Source organism: Schistocerca gregaria, chromosome 8, assembly GCF_023897955.1.
Source record: "Schistocerca gregaria isolate iqSchGreg1 chromosome 8, iqSchGreg1.2, whole genome shotgun sequence".
Lineage (NCBI taxonomy): Eukaryota > Metazoa > Arthropoda > Insecta > Orthoptera > Acrididae > Schistocerca > Schistocerca gregaria.
This window is the reverse complement of record NC_064927.1, coordinates 103,288,848-103,303,685: the sequence shown is the minus strand read 5'-3', so window position 1 is coordinate 103,303,685 and position 14,838 is coordinate 103,288,848. Positions and strand designations below refer to the sequence as shown.

General features: G+C 43.1%; 1 long non-coding RNA gene across 1 annotated transcript in view; it reads left to right on the top strand.

Annotated features, from left to right (window-relative positions):
• Positions 1-14,419, top strand: part of LOC126284744 (uncharacterized) — a 270,459-nt gene extending 256,040 nt beyond the window's left edge. Inside the window, exon 3 of the long non-coding RNA XR_007551547.1 lies at positions 14,168-14,419. This is a non-coding gene — a long non-coding RNA (uncharacterized LOC126284744). The remainder of the gene's footprint in view (positions 1-14,167) is intronic.
• The last annotated feature ends 419 nt before the right edge of the window (positions 14,420-14,838 follow it).

Sequence of the window (14,838 nt, the reverse complement as noted above, 5' to 3'; positions counted from 1 at the left end):
CAGTCAAAAGGAGATTTTGAAGACAGCTTGGATCAGAATACTAAAATGGGAGTGTGAAAACTGCATAACTGATCAGATGATTCTGTTCTGGAGAATATAAATGAACTAATGACAACTACATTAATATGCTAGAATGGGATGCCGATTATGTATAAGAGTGACTATATTTTGATAGTAATAATCAAGGTTGTTGAGATCATATTGGCTAACAAATTCATTGCCATCATATCGCAGGCAAACAACCAGCAGGAAATGCAAGTAGATGAAACAGATGAAAATGTAGATGCAGAAAATAGTCCAGGACCAACTCATGTGGAAGCATTTGGAACCCTGGAAACAGCTTTCAAATGGTTTGAAAAACAGTGTGATACCATGGTTTACTGCTGCTGAAACAAATCCATGTACAACAGCAACAAAGAGAAAAAATGGTTTATATCAAATGATGACTGGCAAATATTTTAAACAGAATGACTGTCCTATGCTACTTACATTAGGTATTTCATGATTAAGAGTGCCGTATTATCATTTTCAGGAAAATTTGTATGAAAGTGTGCTCTTAATTCTTGATAAGCATTACTTTTTATTGATCCTGATAGTTGAATTTCTTTTTATTGTTTTGAATAAACACCTAACATTGTGCACTGAGCCTAGAAAGACAACCATCTAAGAACATACCTAAATGATAACTCTAAGTGGGTGACTTGGCTATTCTAGAGTACATTACAAAAATTGCCCTTCATTCATTCAATTATCTGGATTTTCAAGTATTCAAATAACTTACAAAAACAGTTAGACCATTTAATAGAGTCTACTGCATTTTCAGCAACTGTAATTTGGTGACTCTTTCTTGTGGCAGGCAATGCCTTTGTGCAAATGTTTTTGTATCTTTGATAATATTTTTTGAATTTCGGATTACTATGGGATATCTAGAATAGGGGACTTCCTGTACCTGCTGTTACTGACTGGTTTCATTGGCCATTGCTATTGATTACTTTAGAAAATGGCTGCTTAGAGTTTAATGTAAATATTGTACATGCCTTAAAGAATGTCACACCTACATTGTTTTCTGTATACATGCAACCTAATTTGATTTAGGAATACCCTTGAAAATTCTTAAATTTTGTGTTTTGTGAGGAATGTTCTGTAGACCTGCAGTCTGGTGCACTTATATAATGCAGCTTTTAATTTCATTAATTGGCAGAAGTAATGAGAATGTCAAAGATCTTTTGCATGTCAACTACTTTCCAGCACATTGTAATTGTTCCATTGGTTGTGGCAATCTTTTGCATTTGTTGTGGGGAAATATCTGAGAGTTCTAAGGCATCCTGGAATATTTCCATGTCTGCTGCTAACCACAATATTATGTCATGACTTAAAGAATCCACTTATGATGTCTGATACTTGTGACTGACACTGAAATTTACACTTGCAGCTTAAGCCACACAGATCAATGATCCAGGCACAACTGACTGCCTTTCTTGTTTACAATACCAGTGAATCTGAAGGTGAGAAGTGACCACACTGACCTGACTATACAGAAGTCCCTCCTGTAGCTCAGATATTTCATTTTGACATATTTTGAGCAAATGAATTTAAAGCAGTGTTGGTACAGCCAACGAATTGAACTCAGTTTGTAGAATTTCTTTTATCTCCCTGTTTTTGTCGTTATCTTTGAACTAGCCACATCTATCCTTAGCTCTGTGGTGTTCAGTACAGCTTTCAGTATTGTAAATTTCACTTCCTTTTCTGTATTACATTTGAACTGTGTGTCAATCACTTGATTTTGAGATTTTGTGGTATGTTTAAGATGGTGCTTTGTATCTTTCTCTGTATTGTTCTAAAGGTTTTCTGTGCCACTTTCATTTCATTATTTATTTATTTATTTATTTTTATTTATTTATTTATTTATTTATTTATTTTCATAACACCACTTTACTCACGTAGTCTGGATCTCTCCATGTCACTAGCTTTGCGTACTACACACAAGCTGGTCCTACTCCAGGAGGGCTCTGGCTGTGAAACAGAACTCTGATTCAATATCTCTGTCTGTACTAGTCCCAATTATGTAGTTTGACTGATGTAGCAAGTGTAGAAAATGTTGACAGTTGGCCACTCCCATATCGTTTTCTTGGGAACTTGAAGCATTCAGATCATTTGCCTGAGGAAGTAAAACATTTCCATACACAGATTGTGTGTGTAGTGTGTTTTCCTGCTTCATTGTCCAGTAAGATTAGGCACCAGTCCTTTTTGTTAGAGGGTTCAAGATCTAGTATGTTCTCTTTCGTGCTTAGATATAGATCAGTTACCTAGTTCATGCATCATCTACAAATGTATCTATAATGATATTAAGTGAACTGTCTGTCACTGTTGTGGTTGTGTCTCCTGTATATCATTTCTAAATGATGTTTTTCTGTAGGTTAATTTTGTTGCACAGTTTTCTTATGTCTGATTTGTAGGATGAGCATCTGTAGTGCCTCTTGCATATTTGTGATCTTTTTCCAAAGTTAGGGTTGGAGGATACACGATGAAACTTCGCTCTGAAGAGTTTGGAACTCGATTAGTTCCACTGTAAGTGCCAGGCCTAAAACGTATACTGGAACTCTCTCTCTCTCTCTCTCTCTCTCTCTGTGTGTGTGTGTGTGTGTGTGTGTGTGTGTGTGTGTGTGTGTGTGTGTGTGTGTGTGTGTGTGTGTGTATGTGTGTGTGTGTGTGTGTTGGGAAGGAGGGCGGTGCAGGAAGATTAGTTTTCTAGAAAGAATTTCGTTTATTCGGAATACATCAGAGCTGCCCACAGCGTACAGGATCTCCCCTGCGGGTTCAGGGGTTAGAATAGGCCCAGGGTATTCCTGCCTGTCGTAAGAGGTGACTAAAAGGAGTCCCTCCCCCTCAAGGGGGTAGTTAGTGCCTGCGTCCGGAGACGGACGGTTTCACGACTTATATTTGCGTTCATTTTGGTTTTTCACTTCTTCTGGTTTCTTCCTTCCTTTGGTTGGTTCCTTTCTTTGTTCTTCTCCATCTCACTGTCTTACTTACTCTTCTCCTTGCCGTCTTCTCCTTGCCGTCTTCTCCTTGCCGTCTTCTCCTTGCCGTCTTCTCCTTGCCGTCTTCTCCTTGCCGTCTTCTCCTTGCCGTCTTCTCCTTGCCGTCTTCTCCTTGCCGTCTCTGGTCTCCACCTCGGCGTTTGAGACAGTCTGTCCTTTCTTTCCCTCTCTCCTTTCTTTCCCTCTCTCCTTTCTTTTTCCTCTTCTTCCTTCCTCCCTGTGCGTGCCCGAAGGCCGACCCATGCGTTCGCACGCGTAGCCGGTAACAGGGTAACGCGTAATTCCCCGCCCTGCGTAGACAAGTAAGGCACGCACATACCCCCTGGTAAAGGCCAGGCCCAGGGAGGGGTGATTGTTCACACCTCAGGTCACACCTCCCGAGAAACGGACGGAGGGACCAATCGGCATGGTCGGGAAGGTGTCAGCTCAGGCAATCACCTAAGGCGGGAGTGCCCTCTGGGAGGGTCCCCACAAGGAAAGAGCGCGCCATCGGAGACGCTGGCAATCATGGGGGATTCCTCCGCAATGGATTTTTCTTCTTCTTCTTCTTCTTCTTCTTCTTCTAATTCTCCTCTCTCGACGTCTGCCCACAAACGGAAACTTGACCAGCCACCAGTGACGAAAGTACTATTGCCTGCCCCACAGTTCCTCGTAGTTTCTCGATCTGAGGACAGAAAGGATTTTTCCTCCGTCAACCCTTTCGTTATCCAGAAGTGCATAGATGCCATAGCTGGATCGGTCAAGTCTTGTACCAGGTTGCGTAATGGTACCTTGTTACTAGAAACTGAGAACGCCTTTCAGGCACAAAGACTGCTTCGGGCCACACTCCTGTACACGTTCCCTGTCCGGGTGGAGGCTCACTGCACTTTGAATTCGTCTCATGGTGTGGTATATATTAGATCACTCGACGGATTGACTGACGAGGAGATTCAGTCTTTCCTCGCTGAGCAGGGCGTGACGGCTGTCCATAGGGTCATGAAAAAGGTCAACAATGACCTTGTACCGACCCGGACACTTTTCTTGACCTTTGATAGTGTTCAGCTGCCGTTGCGCATCAAAGCAGGCTACGAGGTTATTTCTGTTCGCCCCTATGTCCCGACACCTACGCGCTGCTACCAGTGCCAGCGTTTTAATCACACTCGCCAGTCTTGTTCCAATGCAGCTACATGTGTAACTTGTGGCAGGGATGCCCATGAGGGTGACTGTCCACCTCCATCTCTTCGTTGTGTGAACTGTCACGGTGACCATGCAGCGTCCTCCCGCGACTGTCCCATCTACAAGGAAGAACATTGTATCCAAGAAATTCGGGTCAAAGAGAAAGTGTCCACCTCGGCTGCTTGCAAGCTATTTGCTAGTAGGAAGCCCACATTGCTCCCAGCGGGGAAATACAGTACTGTCCTCGCCACTCCTCGGACTACCAGGGAGGTGGCTCGCAGACATGCGATGTGACCTTCAGCACTACGGTTGTCCGTTCGGCCAGTGCTAAGATTGCCCGGTCGACGTCTCCTCTTCCTCCCGTCACCCCTCCGACACAAGCACCTTTCTCAGCTTCTGCCAGGACGAAGACCCAAAAGTCAGATGCACAGGCCTTCAAGAAGAAACCGTCTCTTGCAGACCTTCTACGTACCTTGAACTCTCAGCCATCGACCAATCCTTCCACAAAACGACCTTCCAAGAAGGCTCATAGGAAGCACAGTTCTCCTTCCCTGCCACGGCGCATTTCTTCTCCTGCGCCACCCAGCGGTTGCCGCCCCAGGCCGTCATTCGTTTCGCCTGGCCGCACGGCTGGTAGCCGAACATCCGGCCGTTCACCAGCGGAGGTAGCTCCCCCTCCCGGCCATCTTCACAAGATGGCCGATGAACCTATAGAACAAATGGACGATGACTGTCCGCCTCCTGCTAGCGGCGGCAGTGCTCGCTCAAAGCCGGGCCCTCAGCAGCCTTCGAGATGACCCCTTCTTGCACCTTCTTCTCACGATGGCACTTATTCACTGGAATATTCGCAGCATTTACTCCAACCGAGAGGACTTGAAATTGCTGCTCCGCTTGCACCGTCCGCTCATCGTAGCCCTCCAGGAAATGAAGCTACGCCCATGCGATCAAATTGCCTTGGCACACTACACCTCTGTGCGTTTTGACCTAACCCCTGTGGCAGGTATTCCGGCTCATGGAGGGGTTATGTTGCTGGTCCGGGATGATATCTACTATGATCCCATCACATTGCACACCGGCCTGGAGGCAGTTGCCGTCCGCATTACTCTCCTCGCTTTTACATTTTCCATTTGTACCGTTTACACTCCATCGTCGTCTGCCGTTATCATGGCAGACATACTGCAAATTATTGCTCAGCTACCTGCACCATTTTTGTTACCTGGAGACTTCAATGCTCACTATCCTCTTTGGGGCTCTCCAGCATCCTGTCCTAGGGGCTCCCTGTTAGCAGCTGAATCTTGTCTGCCTCAATACTGGCGCCCCTACTTTCCTTTCAGACACCTCTCAGACCTATTCCCATTTAGACCTCTCTGTTTGTACTACCCAACTTGCACGCCGGTTTGAGTGATATGTGCTTTCTGATACATATTCGAGCGACCACTTCCAGTGTGTTATCCATCTCCTGCGTCATACCCCCTCTCCGTGCTCAACTAGTTGGAACATCTCCAAAGCAGACTGGGGGCTCTTCTCTTCCAGGGCGACCTTTCAGGATCAAACCTTCACAAGCTGCGATAGTCAGGCAGCACACCTCACGGAAGTCATTCTCACTGCTGCTGAATATTCCATCCCTCACACTACTTCTTCTCCATGCCGCGTACCAGTCCCCTGGTGGACCGCAGCATGTAGAGACGCCTTATGTGCTCTTCGATGTGCTTTACGCACCTTTAAACGCCACCCTAAAGTGGCGAATTGTATCAATTATAAACGATTACTTGCGCAGTGTCGTCATATTATTAAAGAAAGCAAGAAAGCCAGCTGGGCTGCTTTCACAAGCACCTTCAACAGTTTTACTACTTCTTCTGTTGTCTGGTGTAGCCTGCTCCGCTCCAGGGCCTGATTCTATTCATATTCAGATGCTGAAGAACCTTTCTCCTGCGGGTAAAGGTTTCCTTCTTCGTACTTACAATCGCATCTGGATTGAGGGACGTTCCCGCATGCTGGCGCGAGTCTATTGTTGTACCGATTCCTAAGCCGGGGAAGGACACCAGTTATCGACCCATCTCGCTTACCAGCTGTGTCTGTAAGGTGATGGAGCGAATGGTTAACTCTCGGTTGGTTTGGCTGCTCGAATCTCGACACCTACTTACCAATGTACAATGTGGATTTTGTAGGCACCGCTCTGCTGTTGACCATCTGGTTACCTTGTCGACCTTCATTATGAATAGCTTCTTGCGGAAGTGCCCGACCGCGGCTGTGTTCTTTGATTTGGAGAAGGCTTACGATACCTATTGGGAGGGCGGGTATTCTCTGCACCATTCATACATGGGGCTTTTGCAGTCGCCTCCCTCTTTTTATTCGTTCCTTTTTAATGGATCGACAGTTCAGGGTACGTGTGGGTTCTGTCCTGTCAGACACTTTTCGCCAGGAGAATGGGGTGCCACAGGGCTCCGTTTTGAGCGTCGCTCTCTTCGCCATAGCGATCAATCCAATAATGGATTGCCTCCCAGATGATGTATCAGGCTCCCTTTTCGTGGACGATTTTACCATCTATTGCAGCGTGCAGCGTACATGTTTCTTGGAGCGCTGTCTTCAGCGTTCTCTTGACCGTCTTTACTCCTGGAGTGTCGCTAATGGCTTCCGTATTTCTGCCGAGAAAACGGTCTGTATTAACCTCTGGCGCTACAAAGAGTTTCTCCCACCATCCTTACAATTTGGTCCCAATGCTCTCCCATTTGTGGAGACACAAAATTTTTAGGTCTTACATGTGGAGACCAACTAAGTTTCCTGTCAAATGTGTCATATTTGGCTGCCCGTTGTACCCGTTCTCTAAATGTCGTCCGTGTTCTCAGTAGCACGTCGTGGGGAGCGGATCGAACCATCCTACTTCGCCTATATCGGTCGATCGTCCGCTCCAAGCTGGATTATGGGCGCTTTGCATACTCCTCTGCACGGCCGTCCATCTTACGCCGCCTCAACTCCATACAACATCGGGGTTTACGGCTTGCGATTGGAGCGTTTTATACTAGTCCCGTCGAGAGTCTTCATGCTGAAGCTGGTGAATTGCCACTCACCTACCGGCGTGATATACTGCTTTGTTGTTACGCCTGTCGGCTACTGTCAATGCCCGACCACCCATCGTATCATTCCTTTTTTGACGACTCTCTCGACCGTCTATACGGGTTGTATGTCTCTGCCCTGCTACCCCCTGGAGTTTGCTTTCGTCGCCTCCTTCAACACCTTGATTTTTCACACCCTGCAACCTTTAGAGTGGGCGAGAGCCACACACCACCTTGGCTCCAGGCTCAGGTTTGCGTTCACCTTGACCTCTGCTCGCTCCCAAAGGAGGTTACCCCCAGTTCGGTATGCCACTCCCATTTTGTCGAACTTCGTTCGAAGTTCATTAATATGACCTTCATTTATACAGATGGCTCTAAGACCAATGACAGGGTCGGGTGTTCTTTTATTGTCGGGACACAGTTTCAAATACTGGCTTCATGGCCGTTGTTCGGTCTTCACAGCTGAGCTCTTTGCCCTCTACCAGGCTGTTCTTTACGTCTGCCGCCACCGACATTCTGCTTGTGTCATCTGCTCCGATTCTCTGAGCGCCATCCAGAGCCTCAGTGATCCGTATCCGGTTCACCCTTTTGTGCACCGGATCCAATGCTCTCTTCAGCAGCTGGTGGACGGCGGGTCTCCAGTTAGCTTTATGTGGGTTCCTGGCCATGTCGGTATCCCTGGGAACAAAGCTGCAGATGCCGTGGCCAAGGCTGCGGTCCTCCAGCCTCGGACGGCTTCTTGTTGTGTCCCTTCATCAGATTGTTGCAGGATCATTTGCCGGCGCATTTTATCGCTGTGGTATGCCGATTGGGCTGCAGTTACGGACAACATGCTTTGGGCTTTGAAACCTCTTCCCGCAGTTTGGACATCCTCCTCACATTCTTCTCGGCGGGAGGAGGTCTTCTTGGCCCGGCTACGACTTGGGCACTGCCGGTTCAGCCATCGCCATCTGCTGACGGCAGCGCTGGCGCCGTTCTGTCCATGTAGGCAATTGCTGACGGTCTGCCACATTTTAACGCCCTATCTGGATTTTACTACACTGCGTCCTGATCTTGGCCTACCATGTACTCTGGATGCCATTTTAGCGGATGACCCAGGAGCTGCTGCTCGCGTTCTTCGTTTTATCAACTTGACACACCTGTCTAAGGACGTTTGATTATGCTGTAGTTTTTTAATCCTATGCCTGTTAATACGTCTTTCATTGCGTTGTCCCTTTTAGTTGCTGTTTTAATCTTGTGCCTCGCGGTACATTCCTAACTTAGTCAGGGCGCTAATGACCATTGTAGTTGTGCACGTTGTTGTTATTTTTTTTAATATGCCCTACTTTTGAATTTATGATACGAAGAAAAAAAGGATTAAAAGAATGAAAATTACAAGATCTGGAATGGATTGTAGACTGTGCATTTTAAGTGGACTTGACTGTACACACAGTAAAACACTGCACGGATAGAACCAACTTATAACTGATGCAATGGGGACGCATTTAAAAAGAACATTGTTGTAGAAGTGAGACCGTCAGACACAGTCCAATTCCCTAAGCTGACTGGTATTAAGGAAAAGGTGAGGTCTGAAGGATTCATTGTGGCCTTGAAAGAATTACATTGTTATTTTCCTAAACATTTTGAGGACACCGACAATTTTACATCTATTTCTGAGCTGTTTTTGAGTCTGTTTGCCATTTCAGTTAAAAGTGCCCTTGCACATGTGTAGATGTAAATGATTGCTCTGCAAAGCAATTCCCTATTTAAAGAGAAATCCCTTTAAGATTAAAACTGTTCAGGTCATCTACATTGCTTTCCTCAGGTAGATTTTCTATGTCTCCATATTAGACTACAAAAGTGCTACAATATTTCAGTCAACATATGGGTGAAAGACATTTTTTCGATTATGAGACTAAGTAAGTTACGATAACATGGCAACTCGAATGTGAAATTATTTGAAATAGTCTGCGTCTACTCGCATGCCAGCAGTTTGTACTACACAAAAATTTCAGCTGCATTGCCATTTAAATGCGGTGTGTTTGCTGTTTTCGTCTGCTCATGTTCAGACAGCATGGCGTGGCGGTGGGGGAAATGTGCCAGTGAAACTGAGTGCTGTGGTACTTGTGCCAGGGCATGTTCTGCAGGCTGTATTCTTGCCCACACGTGATCTACATCAATGTTTTCCTTCAAAATAGTCCGCATAACACACTATACACTAATGCTAGTGCTTTTTTCAAGTCTTGAAATGCTTCTATGACTTGATCTTAGTGATGGCTTTTAACTGACACAGTGAAACTTCTTCAGTCTCATCTGTGCTTTTAAAATGATGGTTTTCATTTCTGAGAATGAAAAAAGGTTGCATTGAGTGAATATGGAGGCTGGGGCATCATTACAGAACTATTTTTTGACAAAATTAGTGAACAAGCAATGGAGTGAATTGTTTAACACAAATTGAGGCTTTTCACCTTTTTGGATTGCTTCACAGAAACGGCATTGAACTGCTAAGTAGTTCTCAGTGTTGAACTTTCAACCTGGGCAGGAACTCATTGTGTACTATGCTGTTAGTAGTGAAGAATACAGGCAGCAGAAGTATCTCATTTGACGACACTTGCTAAACTTTTTTTTTTTTTTTTTTTTTTGTCTTGGACATGTAGGATGCTTCCGCTCCAATGTTTGAGCATTAGATTGAAAAACATGCCCAAACACTTGTTTAACCTGTTACGGCATGTTCGAAAAGCTCTGCATTGGTTTGGACTTCATATAGCAACTCCTGAGCAACATGCATTTGCCAGTGTTATTGTTGAAAATTTTGTAATTTTAGAATGTAGTTTGCTGTAACTTTTGTACCCAAAACAACTGAAAAAATATTATCTAATAAACCGACTGACACACCAGTGTCTACGTCTGTGAATGTTATTCGACAATTGTTGATAAGTTTCTATCAAATTTTCCATGGTTTCATCAGTTGATGGTGTGTTGTGCATATAAAGAACACTTGGCATCTTCAGTGTCTTGATGGCCTTCTACAAAATGCTCATACCATTTTTAAACCCTTCATTTACAAATAGCAGAATCACCAAAAACAGTATTAGACATTTATAAAACATGACTGCACCTTATTCTGTTTTTATAGCAAAATTTAACACACATTCATCAATCGATTTTTATATAGAGTAATTGCCAATACTATAAAAACACACATGATATTTGTGACAGCTGAGAACAGACTAAATAAGTGATATGCCTAATACTGTGTGTATACCTTTCAAACATGTTCGCCAATGTAACAATGTATAAAACTTGTGAATTAGAATAAAGTTACACACAAAATTACAAATTTCCTGTTATCTTTTGATCACATCTCACATAATACCAATTTTGTTTCATTTGTATGTTGGTGCTAATGCATAGTGAGACTAGTAATTTTGCTAACTGTAAGGACTTTTTTATCACTTATCTGTCAAATGCAAGTTAAAAAATAACTTCCCATCGAGTGTCAACCCAAGGTGTACATTGACTCTCCATACATAAGTCGCTACACTTCGTCCAGTCAGTGAAGGAAAATTGGAAAAAATCTTGTAGTCATAAATTTTTTACACAGTGTTAGGATGGAGAGTCCTGAACAGCATACAAAAAATCCTGACTGGTGGGATGTAAGGGTTGAGGTTTTTTTTTTAGCAGGGGATAGGGTGTTTAGGGGTGTCTTTCTCAAATAATAAGGAAACTGTAGGTTCTAGTGAAAATGTTTCACAGCAGAAATTAAGTTGTATTAAATTTCTTACAAAATAAGGGTCCTATTCATCTTTTCTCTAGTACTAGTAGTGTCCGCATTGCAGGGGATGGAATAATTGCAGATTATTAAAAATAATGTTTTAATAATATAAAATTGTTTATCTGTAAATAAAGTGGATTAAAAACAAATATTAAATGTGTGTACCACGTCTAAGTGCAGTAGTTTCGTGTTTATGGGTACATTGTTTCCCACTGGTCTAGGGTGAAGAGAGACAATAGAAGGAGAATAGAATTTGTGTCAATCTCTGCACACTGTTGTACAATGATAAAGGGAAGTTGGTTATTACTCAACATTTACAGCAGCTGTAGAGTTCTTTCAGGAAAGGGAACTTCCCCCACTATGTGCCATGCTCAGTTTTCAGTGTAAAGGCGCGTTATACCTCCCCAGCTTTTTCTATCCAGTTGTCTCCTGTAAGTAGACACCATATAAATATGAGCTCGTTCAAGTTATTTTCCATGTATTTTATGAGTACTTTCTGCAAATGTTATATGAGCTGTTGTTCAAACTACATTCCTGTAAACAGTGACGGAGAAGTGTTTAATTTGTAAGTGTGGTGGTGTCAGTGACTAATGGGAAAGGGGCTGGATTGGCAAATCTGATATCTTACTGCTGTCCATCATTGACTATGTATTGTAAAGCCATGTAATTGTGTTATAGTTACTTGGTGGCGAGTTAATGCATGACAAGAAAGTTATTGCACTTCTCTAGTCACTGTGATAGGGAGAGGTTGTATAAATCTTTCCCAGTCATGAATTGCTGACACTTGTAGAGTGGAGTGTGCTTAGTGGAGCCACTCACCCCACATCCACAGTGTGTCTTCCAAGGGGGGTCTGAATATGTCCGAAGAAATGGGGACAATCGTGCTCAGATGTAGAACAGTAATGCGCTGTAAAGCATTGCTCGACTTACATTGAAATATCTGAAGTTCTAAAACACCTACGTGACCTACCTCTGTTAAAGGAGGATGCTGTTTTAAGGCGCTGGGTCTCTTCAAATGTTGAGAGAGCTGAGGCTGGGGAGGTGAATTTTTTTCCCCTCATGCTCTGGAAAATATTCCTGACAGTAATAGTGGAGATAATAAAATTGACCTTATTTCATTCACTTTGGCGTGAGACATTGTCAAATACTAATTGACTGCATGTTACACTTGGTACAGGGTCTCCAATGTTTTCAGCTTTTTACATAATAGCTCACTTAACTGTAAGTATGTACTAATTTATGAAACTTAAAGTAACTCAACTACAGAAACATGAACTCGGTGAAGTTCTATTCTCTACTCGCGTAATAGACCTGCACAGGAAATACAGGGAGGTACAGTCTGTCTACAAAATGAAAAGTGAACAGTGCCCATGGAGGGGAATTAGCCTTTCCTGGAAAAATGCTACAGGTGCCATATAGAATGACAATCAATTTCCCCTCTAGAAGAGAATTACATAGAGTTTGTACATAAGTATTTCTCGTGCTCATGTTATTTCTAAGTCATACTTGCATTCCATGTAGTGGTAGTGTTAACACATTATGTGCAAAAATAAACATTCTCCAGGCATGTCAGCACACTGCATTACCAGTGTTTCATAAGGCACACTGTGGAAGGTCGGCATATCTTTGTGACACATGCTGTAGTTGCTTGTTGTAATACGTTGGGGTTAATAGAGTGGGTAATCACTTGTTCGATTTTCAGTTTGCAAACCTATGAATGAGGGATGTGCATGAACACAATCCAGCAATGTACCTCTCCTTGCATTTCTACTGTACACATCCCCCCCCCCCCCCACCACCACCACCACCCATCTCCTCCCCTCCCCCTCCCCCTCCCCCTGTAGTTTTACGCTGTTATGCAGTTCCTCTCTTAATGCAGCTCTACTATGTTTAGGTATGGCACAAACACTTAATATTCATTTTCAACCAATATCATTTAAAGATAAATTGAATTTTATACTGTTAAAACAAAATTTTTAATTATCGCAATTTTTCCAGTCTCTGCAACACGGAAACTATTAGTTGCAGAAAAAAAATGGATAGTAGCTTTCTTTGTAAGAAATTTAAAGCAGTTCAATTTTGTAGTGAGAAACATGCTTCTTAGAAGCCACAGTTTTTAGAATTATTTGAGAAAAACAAAACATCATCATCCCCACCCACCCACCTTCCCACACCATTGGCCCAGCCTCAACATTTTAAACCCCACCAGTCAGGAGTTTTAATATTGTTAAGAGCACTTCGTTCTAGTGCTGTGGAAAAATTTGTTGCTACCCAATCCTCCTCTCCCCCCCCCCCCCCCCCCCCCCCAATTATTATTTTTATTTTTTCCAACAGGGCTGTTATAAATCTTTTTGTGGAAAACTGAAATGTTTGCCTTTACCATGTTGGACTTCATTTGTATTAGTCTACATCATTTCTCTACCGCGTGAAGTTGTTATTGTGACAAGAAAATTTTGTGAAGTGTTATCTTTGAGCAGTGCATAAGGCTGTGCTCTGGTAGGGATGAGAGGCAAATCATTTATGTAGTTACTGAACCCTGCATGTACTATGTGTGGTCTATGTTGTTATGATTTTTACAATTTTGATAGGAGCCTGTGGCGGATATCAAAATGCAATAGGTTAAGGCAGGTGCATTTTGTTGCCAGATAATATCATTATACTGCATTGTCCCAGGTTTATGCTCTACTTGATACCTCATGTGGTCTGGAAGAGGGGATCATTAGCACTGCAGTGGTGGCAGCTGAATCCTTTAATGAGGGCAGAGGAGGAGGAAGTGGGGCAGAGACTTGGTTGTTGGTGTTCTCTCACCTTCTTCACACACATTATTCCCAGGGTGAAGGTGCGATAAATTTCTCGATCTGTCTTTGGCTCTTTGGGGGATCTGGTATCATTATTATTTTGCTTTAAGTCTATTCTTGACAGTGCATTTACTTTCGTGCAAGAAATCTGCTTACATTGATACTGAGATACAAACAATAAATACCACATTTTCACACTAGTGCAAATAAAAATAACACTTACTGTCTGTCTTATTCTGTTAGCCCTCCACCCCTACCACTACCTCCCCCATGCTACCCTCTCCCACTCCATGCAATACTGATTACAAAGTTGTATTATACAAGCTCTTTTGCATTTATATCTAATGAGTGAATGAAATTTCACAGGATTTATTTGAAAACCCGAAGGAGCTGCAGTTCTCTGGAGTTCCTGTGGCTGCTGACACTAATTATTAAACTCTGACACGAAGTGAATCGACAAAGGTAAGTAGCATTGTTTCTTCTATAATGAACTAATAAATACGCATTTGGGGATATTTTCATGGCCTTACGACTTATGTGGATGATTAGTGGTTATGAAGCAGACCATTTTTTTGTACAGTTAGTGAGAAATCATGTAAATATTGTCACAGTTCGCCTTCTCATTGTAAAGTGCCTACCCCTATGGTATGAGGGTGCTGTTGCCCTAGGTAACTAATTGACTCTCCTTAAAATTGTGTTTCTGAACTGGTACCAAGTGCCCAACAACTTTCCATTTGCTGTATGCGTTGTGCAGATTTAGTGACTTTGTTATGTTGCTTCAGGGCTTGCATAGATAACTATTTGGTTACTGCCTGTTATTATGCTGAACAGTTTAATTTTAAATGAGTTTTGATTAACAAGTGTACATTTGATTTCTTGTTAGAGAAGAGGTGAAATATATACCCATTAAGACAGTGATGTACAGACTTGTTAGTAATGGAAAGTGCAAATTCCTCACTGTGATTATGTGAGGATGGCAAAAAGAGAGATGCCATCACCCCATAAGGCAGCTCATAGACTGTGGTCGGTGCATCCCT